The sequence below is a fragment of the Cannabis sativa genome, chromosome 3 (assembly GCF_029168945.1).
Source record: "Cannabis sativa cultivar Pink pepper isolate KNU-18-1 chromosome 3, ASM2916894v1, whole genome shotgun sequence".
Classification (NCBI taxonomy): Eukaryota; Viridiplantae; Streptophyta; class Magnoliopsida; order Rosales; family Cannabaceae; genus Cannabis; species Cannabis sativa.
The window spans coordinates 70,412,580-70,431,221 of record NC_083603.1 but is presented as its reverse complement, the minus strand read 5'-3'; positions in this window follow the sequence as shown (position 1 = coordinate 70,431,221).

Below are 18,642 nucleotides of genomic sequence, written 5' to 3'. Positions count from 1 at the left end.
AAAAGTAACCATGGCTATTTGCAATCAAGTAATAATAGGTTTTGAAAACTTACACACAAGCTAAAACCACATACTCCTGCAACAAGGTTAGCTGGATAGTTGGAAGTAGGATTTATTTAATTTTAAATAAATAATTTCGAAAAATAAATAATTAAATAAAAAATATTTTAATTTTCGAAAAAAAATAAAAATTAAAAAAAAATATTTAATTTTGGAAATAAAAGAAAAAATTAAATTTCGAAATTATCTAAAAAAATAAATATTTAAAATTAAACCTACTTTTTGAAAAATTAGGTTTCAATTAACCTAAATATCATTTCAAAAATTTGCTAACTACCTTTTAAAAATTAAATGTTATTTTAAAAATAAAAATTAAATAAAAATTAGAAAAGATAAATGAAATATCTTTTCAGATTTTAAATTTAATTTAAATAAATAAAATAACAAAATTTAAAAGTTAGCAAAATATCTTACATCTATTTAAAATTACATGATTATAAATATCCTATTTTAAATTTAAATAAGGTCAAAATATCTAAAAAAGATTTAATTTAAATTTTTTTAAAAAAATATTTATAAAATCTGACATTAAATTTAAAAAATAAGATAAGATATAATCAAATTTAAAAATAAGATAGATTTTTAAGCAAGAAGATAGATACTAATTCTATTCAAATTCAAATTACACTAATATCTTGAATTAAATTTAAAAAATATTAAATTAATTCAAAATGATAATTAAAATTGAATTAGGAATAGTAATAGTATATATACAAAACCATACAAAAAATCGGAAGTTAATTCCATGAAAAAGTATGAAAAATCGAAGAAAAACGAAAAAATTGTGAACTGTACGGACAGATTTGCGATCGCAGGAAAATATCAGCACAACCCCGTTTTTTTTTTTTCAAATCTTCGAAAAATCATAACTAATTCAAATAAAATCCAAATTAAGTTCTGTAAAAGGCTAACTTGCTTAATTTTTTCCATACTATCCAATAAAAATAATTCCAGAGATAAAATCGCAATTATTTTTCACGAAAATTTTACAAACATCAATCAATCATCAAATAACACTCAATACAACATGATACCATCCAAAGAACATACAAACAATCGTTTTAAAGTCCAAATTTCATGTAAGTAAATCAATTACCATGGCTCTGATACAAGTTGTTGGAAATTATTTTACCAGGATCTTAGATCTACTCACAAGTATGTTGTTTAAACATCCTAAATATGAACTTTCTAAAACGATAAATTAAACACATATAAAGTTAAGAAAACCTTACATTGATGCAGCGGAATTAATGTCTCCTTCCACTCAGATCTCTAACCCTTGTATCCTTTCTGTAGCAGAGTATAATCAAGATCTGAGCCCGAATGTCATTCTTCTTCAAGTTTGATCCTTCACAGTCTTCCAATCTATGATTGAGTTACTGCTTGCTGTGTGTGGGCACTCACTCTTTCACTAGGGTCACGAAAAAGATGAAGAAGAAAAGAGAGAGGGTTTCGGCCAAGGTGTAGAAAGTGGGGAAGGCTCAGTTTTTCTGAAGAGAGAAATTTCTGTCAGAAAAGCTTGTGAAAAACTTGTGAAAGCATGTGTTGTGACTGGGCCATCACTTTCTATTTATAGGCAACTACTAGGTTTAGGTTAGGATTTATTTGGCATTAAAATAATAAAAATATTAATTTGAAAAATCAACTTAAGTGGCCGGCCATGGTGTTGTAATGGGCCTCACTTAATTTTGCAATTTTATCAAATTTTATCTCTATTTTCTCAAAAACGCCAATTTTCCAATTCTAACCTTTTAAATGCCAAAACTAATTATTTAATAACTAAAATAGATTATTAAATAATATTGTCATTTAATTTAATTATTAATTAGACATATAAAGTCCATTAATAAATAAATAAACCTAGAAACTCTTTTCTTTACAATTTCACCCCTGCTTAGTGAAAATTCATAAAATTAGACATAGTCTAACTTTAGAATTATAATTGATCAATCACGAATCAATTAATGAGCCTTACAAGCAGAATGTTCTCAACTAGAATGGGGACCATGGATCTATATGCTGAGCTTCCAATAAGTGAACCAAATTTACCAAGTAAATTCCTACTTATTAATTCTTCGTTGAATCCACTCTTAGAACTTAGAATTGCACTCTCAGACTTATATAGAGCATATTGTATGTTCCACGATATCAATATACTATCTCATTTAACCATTGTTATAATCTTATTGTGATTTAAAGATCCTCTATATAGATGATCTACATCGAGATGGGATTTCTTTACCGTTCTCACCCCTCAATGTATTTTGCCCCTTAAAACACTTAGCTACCTGTAAATGGTGTTTAGTGATCTAATAATTAGTCAGTTAAACAAGAGCTCATCCATTTACTTCTATTTGCTAAGCTCGAAGGGAATCATCACTTGACTTCTATACACCAGTAGAAGCTATAGATTCCATATTTATGTTCAGCACTCCCACTCAATCATACTATCATGTTCCCAAAATATACGTATCACCCTGACCCAAAAGTAGGCTTAACTAATAAATCAAAGAACATGAATAGCACTCCTGAGTTGAGCCCAAGCATATCAGGATTTAGATTCTTTTAATCTTAAGATCAACTACTGATATTGACTTGGAAAGATATGTATAACGGTAAGTTTGTAATATCTTAACTCAGTTGCAATATCGGTCCAGTCCAATGTATACTCCATACATTCGAAACTAGTATACTTTACTAATGTCCTGGAAAGAACATAACACTTACTCCAAGTGTAAGTACACATCATCGTTGATTATCACATTAGTGTAAATCCAATAACACTGATGAAACAGGGACCAAAACTTTTGATTCATATGATCACAATCACATTCCACTGTGTTGACGATACTGTAATTGTGAATAAACATATGATCTGAATTTAACTGATTTTGTGTGTATGAATGTAATAAACATATTAAACATATTAAACCATTAGCATGTAAAATTCATGCAAACATCAATCACTTCAAACTTCTTATATTGATAACTAATCAGATTGTAAAGAGTTTTATTTAGGGCATAAAAACCCAACAATTATCATATCAGTAAAACCCTATGTCTGATAAATCTAGCAAACTTTATTCACATAGTCATGTTTACTTTCCAATGTGTTGACAGCACAATAAACAGGATCAAGTATGTGAAAAGGGTTTCAGATGAATTTATACATTATGTACATATCATTATGAAATAAATCATGTGAACCATGCAACATTAAATGTTATTTCTGATCTATATTAATAAGTAAATATGATTATATTGAAATGAGTTTTATTTAGGGCATAAAACCCAACAAAAATTCCAATTTTCCAATTCTAACCATTTAAATGTCAAGACTAATTATTTAATAACTAAAATAAATTATTAAATAATATTGTCATTTAATATAATTATTAATTAGACATAATAAAGTCTTCCAATTAATAAATAAAACCTAGAATCTATTTTCTTCACAATTTTGCCCTTGCTTAGTGAAAATTTATAAACTAGACATAGTCTAATTTTAGAATTATAATTGATTAATTAAAATCAATTATCTGAGTCTTACAAGCAGTATGGTCTCGACTAGAATGGGGACCATGCACCCATATTACTGAGCTTCCAATAAGCTGAACTAGAATTTACCGAGTAAATTCCCCAACTTATTAATTCCTTGTTGCATCCAATCTTAGAACTTGGAATTGCACTCTCAGTCATATAGAACGCTCTATATGTTTCACCATATAGATACGCTATCACATTTAACCATCGTTATAATCTCAATGATCAAAGATCCTCTATATAGATGATTTACACCGAGTAGGGATAAATTTACCGTTTCACCCCTCAATGTATTTTGATCCTTAAAACACTTAGCTACCTGTAAATGATGTTTTAGTGAACTAAAATATAATCATTGAAACAAGAGCTCTTCCATTTACATCTATTTAGCCAAGCTCGAAGGAAATCATCATTTAACTTTTAAATACCTATAGAAGCTATAGATTCCATATTTATGTTTAGCACTCCCACTCAATCATACTATCATGTTCCCAAAATGTACGTATCACCCTGACCCAAAAGTAGGTTTAACTAACTAATCAAAGAACATGAATAGCACTCCTGAGATTGAGCCTAATCATATCAGGATTAAGATCTTTTTGTCTAAGATTAACTAGTGATATTAACTTGCAAAGATAGAACGGTAAGTATTATAACATCTTAAGCAAGATCAATATCGGTCCGGTCCAATGTATACTCCATACATTCGAAGCTAGTATACTTTGCCAATATTCTAGAAAGAACATAACACTTATGCAAAGTGTAAGTATACTTCATCGGTGATTACCACATCAGTGTAAATCCAATGCACTTATGAAACAGGGACTTTATCTTTCGAATCATATAATCACAATCACATTCCACTGTGTTGACTAGAGATTGAAATTGGGCGGTTAATGTACGGGGAATGCAATCCTCGTCCCCATCCCCGCTACCTATTTATACCCCCATCCCCGTCTAATAACAAACGGATTTGGAGTAGGGGAATACCCATCGGTTATGGGGAACCCATCGGGTATCCATTAAGGTAAAATGAAAAAAAAAATTAATTTAAAATAATTGAAAAAAATAAATTAAACCAATATTCTCCCAAATATTTATTATGTATTCATAATTTATGGAAGATAAAAGATAAACCTACCTAAAAAAAACATAACCTAGTAGAAAATAAAAACTAATTATGTCTCAAAGTTTGAAAAAAAAAAACCAAAAAAATCATAACCCAAGTATAGGATCATAGTCTCATACCTCTCAAGCCCCCCAACAAATTAAAAAGTAAACAAAGATGAAATTAAGAATCGAGAAGAAAATATCCTTACACGTGTAATTCACAATGATCATCAGTTCACTATCGTCATTAGATCTTCATAGCATATGATATATAATTTTGATTATGGATGATAATCAAAAAAATTTTGATTATCAATCATATATATACTATATATATGTTAAGAATAAAAAAGAAATTATATATATCTATATCGGGGTCATAGAGGGTGCGGATAGTATTATCCCCGCCCCGCCCCATCCCCGCTTCGGGTATTGAAATTGTCCCCCACCACCGCCCCATTAACCACCAAGATGGGGAATCCCCACCCCATTAGGGGTGGGTCCCCGCGGTTACCCATCCCCGCAGTATAAATTTCCATCTCTAGTGTTGACATCACTGTAATTGTAAATGACTATGTGTTCTGGACTTAACAGATTTTGTATATATATATATATTAAACCATAAACATGAAAACAACATGTAAACATAAATGACTTCTAATCTTTTATTTATAACAAATCAGATTAGATTGTAATGGGTTTTATTTAGGGCATAAAATCCCAACACATATGATCAATAATTATTTTGGTAGTAATATATCTCATAAAATTATTATTATCACTTTTAAAATATCACGGTGTATTATCTATGATCATATATTTTCTATTTTTCCAGATTATGTGTGGAATTCTAAATTATGGATGAGGGGCTCCTGAAACATAAATATTTATCCAACTTATTGAATCATTTATGCATGTGTATATACAATATTGTTCATATAAAAGTTTGAAATTTTAAGTAATATGAAAGTAACACATTAATGATAATATAAATTTTTATTTGCAATAATGATGGTACTCCAAGACCATATAGTTGCTCCATTCTTATTGTATGATCTTGATTTCCATATCAAATGATCATATATCTATAATTCGTGATGCATATGATGTACTTTAGGAATTCTCTACTAATACTTATAAACAAACTATAAACATTTAATATTTTTCAATATACAAAAAGAAATAAAAGTTTATTTTTCAATCATTTATAATATAATCAAAAATTCTTCAAGAGTCTATTATAACGTATAATTTACGAATTTATATTGCACGGACAATCATACGTGTTTTTCAAACAATATTTTACTTATTGTCTTTAATTACATACAAAGATCTTTGTCATATACTGCGCGCGACTTTGAATTTAAATCACTTAAGACATGTATCAAATTCTTTTAGATTTTTTTGCACACCCCACATGTCTTACTTCACTTTATGTGAGTAAACTTGCCTTGATTGTGTCATATTATGTTGGCATAAAAAATGCATGTCGATAATTCTTGACAAATCTAATACCACAATCCTTACTATCTCATGTTAGTTTATTGCATATGCAAACATTCAACATCTATTGTCGACAAAAGTTTTATTATATGATAATTTCTTCTTATATTGACATAACTTATAGAGATCTCTTTAAATTACTTATTTTTCAGATATGTATATTACTTATAGGTACCTATATAGAACCACTTCAAGGATTCCATTATGATCAAATATGTTATGTTTAACTTTTCTAAGGAGTCTCTTTTAGAGTACCGTTTCTATCACGGTTATCATTTTTAAATTATCAATACTTTATAACATTAAGGTATCTCCATGAGTACCTCTAAATTTAACATCTTCAAGATAAATCAAATGAACATTTATTAATAATTTCTACATTGTTTATTTACGCTTCAGGTATTTTTTTTAACGCATTCTAACACAACTTTGAATAATATTGATTTGCAGTTGGTATATATCATTTTGAACTATATCATTCTTATATACTTTGTGCAAGGATTATTTTTCAAAAATCATCACCAATCCCAATTGTATATCTCTTGCCCTGATCGAGAGAATTTTAAAAAATTGTGATATCTAATAGTATTAATACATCTGTAGGGATTTTAATATATCAATATTTGTTTAAACTCATATATACTATATGACATTGAACTTTAAGTTCAATAAATATAGTTATGAACTTATTTTATTTCTATGAACAAGTCATATGTGTATAATTAGAAATATATAAATTTATGAATCTTAGAAATCCATGATCATATGATCTTATCACATCAATAAGCAGTTATGCAATAAAAATTTAATAATGGCTCAAGATTGCTAAAGAAATATAATCCGTACATTTTCTTCAAAATAATTTAATATATATATTTTCTAGACAAATAAATAAATTCATATATATACATATATATTTAAATAAATTATACATAAAAAAAATTATCAATAAAAATATAATTTTATCTTATAAACAAGTATAAAAGGATAAACTAAATGAAATTATAGATATATTATTTTTCAAGTTAAAAAAATATTAAAGTATACTTTTACATTCTTCTTTTAAGTCTTATAAATTAACAATGAGAAGAATCTTCTAGTTCTTTAACAAAATTTAGTCAAATCATTTGATAATTTATTCTATATGATTGATCATGTCAAAAAAACTTGTTATACCTGAAATTCGGATGTACTTTAGAAAGTGACACATGTCAATCTTAGGGAATATGAATCAACAAATATAATGATAATTATATCATTAAATGCAAAATGGAATAACTCATTAAATTTAGAATAAATAGAGTATGTTCATAACTCACTGGCTGTATAGTCTTAAGCGAGACAAGGATATACAAACTATCAATTCATGTAATGACGAGAAACCATCTTGCCTCGGAAGGCATAATACCGAGGGAGCTATAAACAGTGCATAGCGAGGCATCTACCTCGATATATGTAAAGAAGTATCGACGAGGCGAATTAGTTATTGGAACACTTAGCATATAACCCATGTTATAACGGTTGGGTTTTATGCCCTAAATAAAACTCATTTTCAATGTAATCTCTATTCTTTTAAATATCAATAAAGAAACAGAAGTATTTATCACTCATTTGTGTGTCTTTTGGTTCATGTTATCATTTACTTGTCTAATTGATTTATAAATTCATCCAAACCCTTTTCACATTTATATTCTTGTTTATTGTGTCGTCAGCACAGTGGAAAGTAATCAAGATTATGTGATTGAATGTATATTCCTAGATTTATCAGAACACAGGGTTTAACTGATATAAAAAATCTACAACATAGTTTACTTGCACCGTGGATAAGTGCTATGTTCTTTCCAGAGCATTGGTTAAAGTAAAGCTTGGGTTGGATGCATGGAGTATGCATCGGAAGGGACCGATATTGAACTTTGTTTCAGATATATTAAACTTACCGTAGTATCTGTTCAATTCAATATCACCTAGTTGATCCTAGATCAAATGATCATAATCCTGATATGTTTAGGTTCAATCTCAAAAGTATTACACATGTTCCTTAATTTGTTAGTTAAGCCTGTTGGGTTTTGTGCCCTAAATAAAACCCATTACAATCTGATTAGTTATCAATATAGAATTTTGAAGTGATTTATGTTTACATGTATGATACATGTTTATGGTTTAATATATATATTTAATATATGCACAAAATTAGTTAAATCCAGAACATATATTCATTCACAATTACAGTATTGTCAATACAGTGGAATGTGATTGTAATTATATAATTCAAAAGACTTAGTCCCTGTTCATCAGTGTTTTGGATTTACACTGATGTGATAATCAGCGATAAAGTATACTTACACTTGGAGTAAGTGTTATGTTCTTTCCAGGACATTGGTAAAGTATACTAGTTTCGAATGTATGGAGTATACATTGGACTGGACCGATATTGAACTTAGATAAGATATTATAAACTTGTCGTTGTATCTTTCCAAGTCAATATCAGAAGTTGATCTTAGATTAAGAGAATCTAAATCCTGATATGCTTAGGCTCAATCTCAGGAGTGTTATTCATGTTCTTTGATTTATTAGTTAAGCCTACTTTTGGGTCAGGATGATACGTATATTTTGGGAACATGATAACATAACTGAGTGGGAGTGCTGAACATAAATATGGAATCTATAGCTTCTACTGGTGTATAGAAGTCAAGTGGTGATTCCCTTCGAGCTTAGTTAAATAGAAGTAAATGGATGAGCTCTTGTTTCAGTGACTATATATTAGATCACTAAAACATCATTTACAGGTAACTAAGTGTTTTAAGGGGCAAAATACATTGAGGAGTGTAAACGGTAAATTTGTCCCATCTCGATGTAAATCATCTATATAGAAGATCTTTTAATCACATTAAGATTATAAAAATGGTTACATGAGATAGCATATGGATATCGTGAAACATATAATATGCTCTATATAATTTTGAGAGTGCAATTCCAAGTTCTAAGAGTGGATTCAACAAGGAATTAATAAGTTAGGGATTTACTTGGTAAATCGGTTCAACTTATTGGAAGCTCAGCAATATAGATCCATGGTCCCCATTCTAGTTGAGACTATACTGTTTGTAAGACTCTATAATTGATTTATGATTAATCAATTATAATTCTAAAAGTTAGACTATGTCTAATTTTTGAATTCTCACAGTTTAAGGATGAAATTGTAAATAAAAGGGTTTCTAGGTTTAATTATTAATTGAGAGACTTTGCGTGTCTAATTAATAATTATTTTAAATGACAATATTATTTAATAATCTATTTTAGTTATTAAATAATTAGTTTTGGCATTTAAATGGTTAGAATTGGAGAAATGGCATTTTTGGAGAAATAGAAATAAAATTGAGGAAACTGCAAAATCCATGTGAGGCACATACACACCATGGCCGGCCACATGCTTTGAATTTCCCAATTATTATTTTCAATTTTAATTGTCATGTAATTGCTAATCAAAGCCTAGCAATAATAGGAAAGTGGTGGATCACACTAAATAAGGCAGTTAATCAATTACATAGTAAAAGAGGGAACTGCTTATTTTGAAAGTTGAGCTCTTCCCTTTTCCTATATAAAGCCGCCCCTCTCTTCTCTTGGTATGCTTCTTATGTATGCAATCATTATACACGAAATTAAGAGAGAAAAGAAGAGAGAATTTCGAATTCCTTTGTGAGAGAGAAGTGCCCACACACATCATATAGTACCTCAATCATAGTTTGGAAGACTGTGAAGGATCACAACCAACTGAAGGATATTCGGGCTCAGATCTTGATTATACTCTGCTACAGACAGGAATCAAGGGTTAGAGATCTGAGTGGAAGGAGACACTTAATTCCGCTGCCATCACTGTAAGTTATTCTTAACTTTTATGTGTTTTGTTTATCATTTTAGAAGTTCATATTTAGGTTGTTAAATTAACATACTTGTGAGTAGATCTAAGATCCTGGTAAAATTAATTCCAACAACTGGTATCAGAGCCATGTTAATTGATTTGCTTGCAAGAAATTTGGACTTAAAACGATTTGTTTGTGATTTGGATGGTTTTATGGTGTGTCATATTAATGTTTGATTGATGTTTGTGAATTCTGGGAAAAATAATTAATTATCTGTATCTGAAATTATTTTTATTGGATAGTTTGGAAAATTCTAAGCAATTTACTTTTTTACAGAACTCGATTTCGATTTTATTTGAATTAGTTATGAATTTTTGAAAATCGGGAAAAATCGGGGTGGTGATCACCCCACCCACGCGCGCGGAAGGGCTGCTTGCAGCCTCCCAGCGCCGAGGAAACTCGGTAGATCACCCTCTCTTTGCGCGCAGGTGGTATGCAACGCATACCATCCTTACAGTGTGCAATTTTTCTTCGTTTTCTTCGATTTTTCATGCTATTTCATGGAATTGACTTCCGATTTTTTGTGTAGTCCAAAATTAATTTCCAAAGTTTTCAACAAACTGATACAGTGTCCCAGTAGGCGAGAGTCAAAGTATCATTCATTGAATAGATTTGTCAGCTCATCTAAAATAGAAACCATTCTAGCAACCTTTTATTCGATCAAAATAAGAATCCAACGTTGTCCCGGTAGGCGAGAGTCAAGGTTATTCTCATTTTATGAGCTTCCACCATTGTTTCATGTTTTATAAGTTTATCTCTAAGTAGTCACCGTAGGGGAGAGTCTAATAGAGACGAAAACTTTCAAAACACTTATCAAATGAGATCTTACGGTGTTAAATGCGTTCAACGAATAACCATCCATAGGGGGACAAAGTCTAGCACCTCGAGGTTATATTGAAAACATTTAACTATTGTAAGACCAACAATGGAGATCGAATATCTTAATAATAATAAAGCTCATTAATTAAAGAGAGTTGTATTTTCTTTGATACTCTTTATTTAATCTATTTATTTTAAATATATATTTAATTAATTAAAATTTCCAATTTAGAATGAAAAATTCTAAATATAAATTTTAATTTAATATTTATAAATTTTACTTAGATGGATATGAAAATAACATGAATTTCTTCCATCTTAGTAATAATTTCCAATAAATATTTAGAAAAATATTCAATTTAAGTTGTTACAAAATTAGTTTAAATTAATTTACAACTCAAATTTAATTTTCTATAAATATATATATATATATATTGCAGTTCGAAAAATTAAAGTATTTAAGAATATAATTTTCAAAAATGCATGTTAAAATAAAAAATAAATCCTGGAAAAAATTATTCTAATTTAATGTTGGCCCAAAATTAATTAATAAAATTAATTTACAACAAAAAAATATAATTTTCCTATTTAATTAAATATATAAGAAAAATTTCAAATATTTAAGTATGGTGATGAAAATCAACTTAAATATTAATTTTCTATTTAATTAAATACACTAGAAAAATACTTCAAGCAAAAACAAATAATATCTATCTAGATTTTCATTTGACTAATTAATTAAATTTCTAATAATATATTTTAATTTATTTATTTTAAATTAATCAATTAATGAAAAAATCATTGATTTAAGTTGGTCCAAAATTAAAATAAATAATTTACAACTTTAATCTATTTTTCAAATAAAATTCAAAATTCTAGCATTTAAGAAATTCAATTTTGAAATTTGATTAATAAAATAAAGAAAAATATATTTTGAAAATTATTTAAATTTAGTTGAAAAAATAAATTTCAACTAAAAATAATTTTCTATTTAATTAAGTGTCATGAAAAAGAAATATTTAAGTATCATGATGAAAATCAACTTAGATATTTAATTTTCAAAATTAATTAAATGTATTAAATTCAAGAAATAAATAATTAAGTGTAGAGAAGGCTTAATTATTAATCTCTAGTTTAATACTTGGAAAAATATACTTAAAATAAATTGTACCAAAATTAATTATTTGAATAATTAATTTCACAATGTATAATATTTTCCTATTTTAATATTAGAAATAATAAGTAGTCTAGAAATAATTATCTAGAAAATATCTTATTTGACTAAGTATCTTTTCCACAAAATTTGAAAAAATATCTAATTTAAGTTGTATTAGAAAAAATCTAGAACTTAAATATTTTTCAAATTTAAATTTAATTAAATATCAAAAATTAAGTTGTAACCACTTAATTTGAAAATATTCCATTTTAAGTTAATATTCGAAAAGATATCAACTTAAAAAATATCTAAAATATTCCATTTTAAGTTAATATTTGAAAAGATATTAACTTAAAAAATATCTAAAGAATCTTAATAACCAATGCCTAAAATTCCTCAACTTAATTTTGAAATTTTAAATCCAAAAGATATTCAGATTTAAGTTGGTTAGTTGTAGATAACTAAATATCAACTTAAATAGGAATATTTAATGAAAAATTTAAATTAAGCTTCAGAAAGAATCTAGATGGTTATAATTCTATATTTAATTAAATACAAGAAAATACATATAGTTTAGCTTAGAATAAAAAATTCTTTAAACTATGATTTTCTTAAATTAATTTCAAAATAAATGAAATTAATTATGTTGCTAATCAATTTTATTAGGTTAAACTAGTTTAATTAACCTAGTACAGTTATTCAAATCAGACAAATGGGCCTTCACAATTGGGGTGGTTCATGTGAAGGGGTGCTGGGTTCAGTATGTCGTACCCACTTCTATGGCTCCCAACTCTCACACAAGACCCAAAAGAGAGGAATTTAACCTTAAAATGTACAACTGTTATTAATTGAATAGGCCCAAAAAACTGAATGGGCCTAAATAAAATCTATCAAGAACTATGATAATTTATTTAGCAACAATAACCTATATGCATCTATAATGAAATTAAACACAGGCACACTTTGGATGGATCCTATCATGTTGCTAGGTCATACACAGATGAAAGAAGATTGTAAATATACCTGTTACAAATTATTTACTTGACCAAGGGAGCCATCAGATCATTAGATCTGGCAAAAAGTTAACCATGACTATTTGCAATCAAGCAATAATAGGTTTTAAAAACTTACAAACAAGCTAAAACACATACTCCTGCAACAAGGTTAGCTGGATAGTTGGATGTAGGATTTATTTAATTTTAAATAAATAATTTCGAAAAATTAATTAATTAAATAAATAAAAAATTTATTTTCGAAAATTTAAAAAAAATTTAAAAAAAAAATCGAAATTTAAATTAAAAAAAATTAAAATTAAACCTACAATTTTGAAAAATTAGGTTTCAACCAACCTAAATATCATTTCAAAATTTGCTAACTACTTTTAAATATTTAATGTTATTTTATAAATAAAAAATTAAAAAAGATAAATAAATATCTTTTTCAGATTTTAAATGTAATTTAAATAAATAAAATAACAAAATTTAAAAGTTAGCAAAATATCTTACATCTATTTAAAATTACATGATTATAGTTATCTTATTTTAAATTTAAATAAAGTCAAATTATTTTATAAAAAATTTAATTTATAAATTTAAAATCTCACCTTAAATTTAAAAATAAGATAAGATATAATCAAATTTAAAAATAAGATAGATAATTAAGAAAAAAAAACATAGATACTTACTATTTTTAAATTCAAATTACAGTAATATCATGAATTAAATTTTAAAAATATTAATAAATTTAATTATGATAATTAGAATTGAATTAGGAATAGTAAATGTATAAATACAGAACTACACAAAAAATCGGAAGTTAATTCCATGAAAAAGCATGAAAAAACGAAGAAAAACGAAAAAATTGCAAGCTGTACGGACGAGATGCTGTGCATACCCGTCCGCGCGCGTGCATGGGTGATTTGGGTGTGCAAACTCGGCGCTGGGGAAATCTTCATGATTTCTGCGCGCGCAACTTTGTTGCTCAATCCCGAAATTTTTCCGAAACTTCAAAAAATCATAACTAATTCAAATTAAATCGAAATTGACTTCTGTAAAAAAACTAACTTGCTTAATTTTTTCCATACTATCCAATAATAATTCCAGAAATAGATATTCAATTATTTTTCACAAAAATTCACAAACATCAATCAATCATCAAATAACACTCAATACAACATGATACCATCCAAAACATCAAACAATTGTTTTAAAGTCCAAATTTCTTGCAAGCAAATCAATTACCATGGCTCTGAGGCCAGTTGTTGGAAATTATTTTACCAGGATCTTAGATCTACTCACAAATATGTTGATTAACACCCTAAATATGAACTTTCTAAATCGATGAAATAAACACATATAAAGTTTAGGAAACCTTACATTGGGTGCAGCGGAATTAAATGACTCCTTCCGTTCAGATATCTAGCCCTTGATTCCTTTCTGTAGCAGAGCATTATCAATATCTCAACCTGGATCTCTTTCTCTGAATCTTTGATGCTGAAACTCCTTCTTGCTGTAAGTCTTTCTTCACGATCTTCCTCACTATGGTTGAGGTATCACTTGCTGTGTGTGGGCACTACTCTTACACTAAGAATTTCGAAATTCAAGAGGGAAGAAAGAGAGAGGGAGTGGTCAGCCAGATAGGGAGAGAGAAGGCTCAGGTTTTTCTCTGAATCAGAAGTGTAATTTTCCTGAAGCCTTCACTATCTATTTATAGCATTCCACTAGGCTTAGGTTTGAATTATTTGGCATTAAAATAATGAAAATACCAGTTTAAATTCCCTACAAAAGTGGCCGGCCCTATACAAGTGGATTTGGGCCTCACTTTTTGCAATTTTGCAGTTTTATCTTTTCTGCATCTGATTTTCTCAAAAACGCCAATTTTCTAATTCAACCATTTGAATGCCAATTCTAACTATTTAATAACTATAAATAATTATTAAATAATATTGTCATTTATCATATTTATTAATTGAACCATACTAAGTATCATAATTAACAAATATGCCCCTAAAACTCTTTCTTTACAATTTCCCCCTTACTTAGTGAAAAAATTCACAAATAGACATAGTCTAAATTGAGAATTATAATTGATTAATCAAAACTAATTATATGAGTCTTACAAGCAATATTATCTCAACTAGTGCAGGGACCATGGGTCTATATAACCGAGCTTCCAATAAGTAGATCAAGAATTTATCACTAAAATTCACTAACTTATTAATTCTTCGTTGAATCCACGCATAGAACTTAGAATTGCACTCTCAGTATATAGAATGCTCTATATGTTCCACCATATAGACACATCATTAGTTATCCATTGTTATAATCCTAATTTGATCAATGATCCTCTATATGAATGATCTATACTGTAAAAGGGATTAGATTACCGTTACACCCTACAATGTAGTTAATCCTTAAAACACTTAACCCCGTATAAATGATTTCAGTTTATGTGAAATGAGATCTCCACCATTTATTTTCGTTTGGTCAAGCTCGAAGGAGATCATCCTTTACTTACTATTCGCCAGATAAAAGCTATAGATTCCATGTTTATGTTAGCGCTCCCACTCAATTGCACTACCGTGTTCCCAAAATGTACGTATCACCCTGACCTAAAAGTAGGCTTAACTAACAAATCAAAGAACACGAATAGCCTCTTGAGATTGAACCTAATCATAACAGGATTAAGATCATTTGATCTAGGATCAACTAGGCGATATTGACTTGAATAGATATTACGGTAAGTTTAATAAATCTAAGTCAAAGTTCAATATCGGTCCCTTCCGATGCATACTCCATGCATCAAACCTGAGCTTTACTTTAACCAATGCTCTGGAAAGAACATAGCATTTCTCCAAATGCAAGTAAACTCTGTTGTAGATTATCATATCAGTAAAACCCTATGTCTGATAAATCTAGGAATCTTTATTCACAGAGTCATGTTTACTTTCCAATGTGTTGACAGCACAATAAACAGGATCAAGTATGTGAAAAGGATTTCAGATGAATTTATACATTATGTACATATAATCATGAAATAAATCATGTGAACCATGCAACATTAAATGTTATTTATGATCTATATTAATAAGTAAATCTGATTATATTGAAATGAGTTTTATTTAGGGCATAAAACCCAACACATACACACCATGGCCGGCCACATGCTTTGAATTTGCCAATTATTATTTTCAATTTTAATTGTCATGTAATTGCTAATCAAAGCCTAGCAATAATAGGAAAGTGGTGGATCACACTAAATAAGGCAGTTAATCAATTACACAGTAAAAGAGGAAACTGCTTATTTGGAAAGTTGAGCTCTTCCCTTTTCCTATATAAAGCCGCCCCTCTCTTCTCTTGGTATGCTTCTTATGTATGCAATCATTATACACGAAATTAAGAGAGAAAAGAATAGAGAATTTCGAATTCCTTTGTGAGAGAGAAGTGCCCACACACATCATACAGTACCTCAATCATAGTTTGGAAGACTGTGAAGGATCACATCCAATTGAAGGACATTCGGGCTCAGATCTTGATTATACTCTGCTACAGACAGGAATCAAGGGTTAGAGATCTGAGTGGTAGGAGACACTTAATTCCGCTGCCATCACTGTAAGTTATTCTTAACTTTTATGTGTTTTGTTTATCGTTTTAGAAGTTCGTATTTAGGTTGTTTAATCAACATACTTGTGAGTAGATCTAAGATCGTGGTGAAATTAATTCCAACAAAGCCTACTTTCGGGTCAGGGTGATACGTACTTTTTGGGAACATGGTAGTGCAATTGAGTGGGAGCGCTAAACATAAAGATGGAGTCTATAGCTTCTATCTGGCAAATAGAAAGTGAAATGATGATTTCCGTCGAGCTTAGCTAAACAGAGATAAATGGTTGAGTACTCATTTCACTTAGCTGAAATATTATTTATATGAAGCTAAGTGTTTTAAGGATCAAATACATTGAAAGGTGTTACGGTAATTTAGATCCGTATTCAATGTAAATCATCTATAGAGGGTCATTGATCAAATTAGGATTATAACAATGGATAATTAATAGCGTATCTATATGGTGGAATATATAGAGCGTTCTATATAACTGAGAGTGCAATTCTAAGTTCCAAGAGTGGATGCAACAAGGAATTAATAAGCTAGTGAATTTACTTGGTAAATTCTTGATCAGCTTATTGGAAGCTCGGATATATAGGCCTTTGGTCCACATACTAGTTGAGACAATATTGCTTGTAAGACTTAGTTAATTAATTATGATTAATCAATTATAATTCTAAAATTAGACTATGTCTATATGAATTTTCACTAAGCAAGGGCAAAATTGTGAAGAAAAAGTTTCTAGGGTACATTTGTTAATTAAGAGACTTTGATTAGTCTAATTAATAAATATATTAAATAACATTATTATTTAATAATTAATTTTTAGTTATTAAATAATTGGAATGGGCATTTAAATGGTTAAATTGGAAAATTGACGTTTTTGAGAAAATCAGATGCAAAAATGATAAAACAGCAAAATTGCAAAAGTGGGGCCCATTATCCACATACATGGCCGGCCACTATTATAGGGTTTTATCATTTATTTTTTCATTATTTTAATGCCAAATAATTCTAACCCTACCCTAGTGGTTTGCTATAAATAGGTAGTGATGGCTTCAGAAAAGATAACACATCTTTCTTCAGAAAAACTGAGTGCCTTCTCTCCCTAAATCTCGCCGCCACTTTAAGCCTTCTTCTTCACCATTAAAATTTGAAACCCTTGAGTGATAGAGTAGTGCCCACACACATCAAGTGGTACCTCAATCATAGTGTGGAAGATCGTGAAGAATCCAGATTCAACAAGAAGGACATTCGGGCTCAGATCTTGATAATACTCTGCGACAGAAAGGATACAAGGGTTAGAGATCTGAGTGGAAGGGAGACATATTATTCTGCTACACCCAATGTAAGGTTTCTCATACTTTATATGTGTTTATTTATAATTGTTTTAGAAGTTAATATTTAGGATGTTAAACAACATACTTGTGAGTAGATCTAAGATCCTAGTAAAATAATTCCAACAACTAGCCTCAGAGCCATGGTAATTGATTTGCTTGCAAGAAATTTGGACTTAAAACGATTTGTGTGTGATTTGGATGGTTTCATGTTGATTTGTGTGTTATATGATGATTGATTGATGTTTGTGATATTTTGTGAAAAATAGTTGAATTTTCGTTTCTGAAATTATTTTTATTGGATAGTTTGGAAAAAATTAAGCAATTTATTTTTTTACAGAACTCAATTTTGATTTTATTTGAATTAGTTATGATTTTTTGAAGATTTGAAAAAAGATAAGGTGATCACCTATCCCACGCGCACGCGGATGGCCCATTCACTCGGCCAGATGCGTGTTCGGACAAGATTTTTTCTGAGCAACACGCACAAGGGTGTCTCATACCCCATTCCGCGCGCAGAAATCATGCTGGGACACTCCAGCGCCGAGTTTTCTCGGCTAGATCCCCTTGTGGCGCGCGCGGATGTGTATGCAACAGC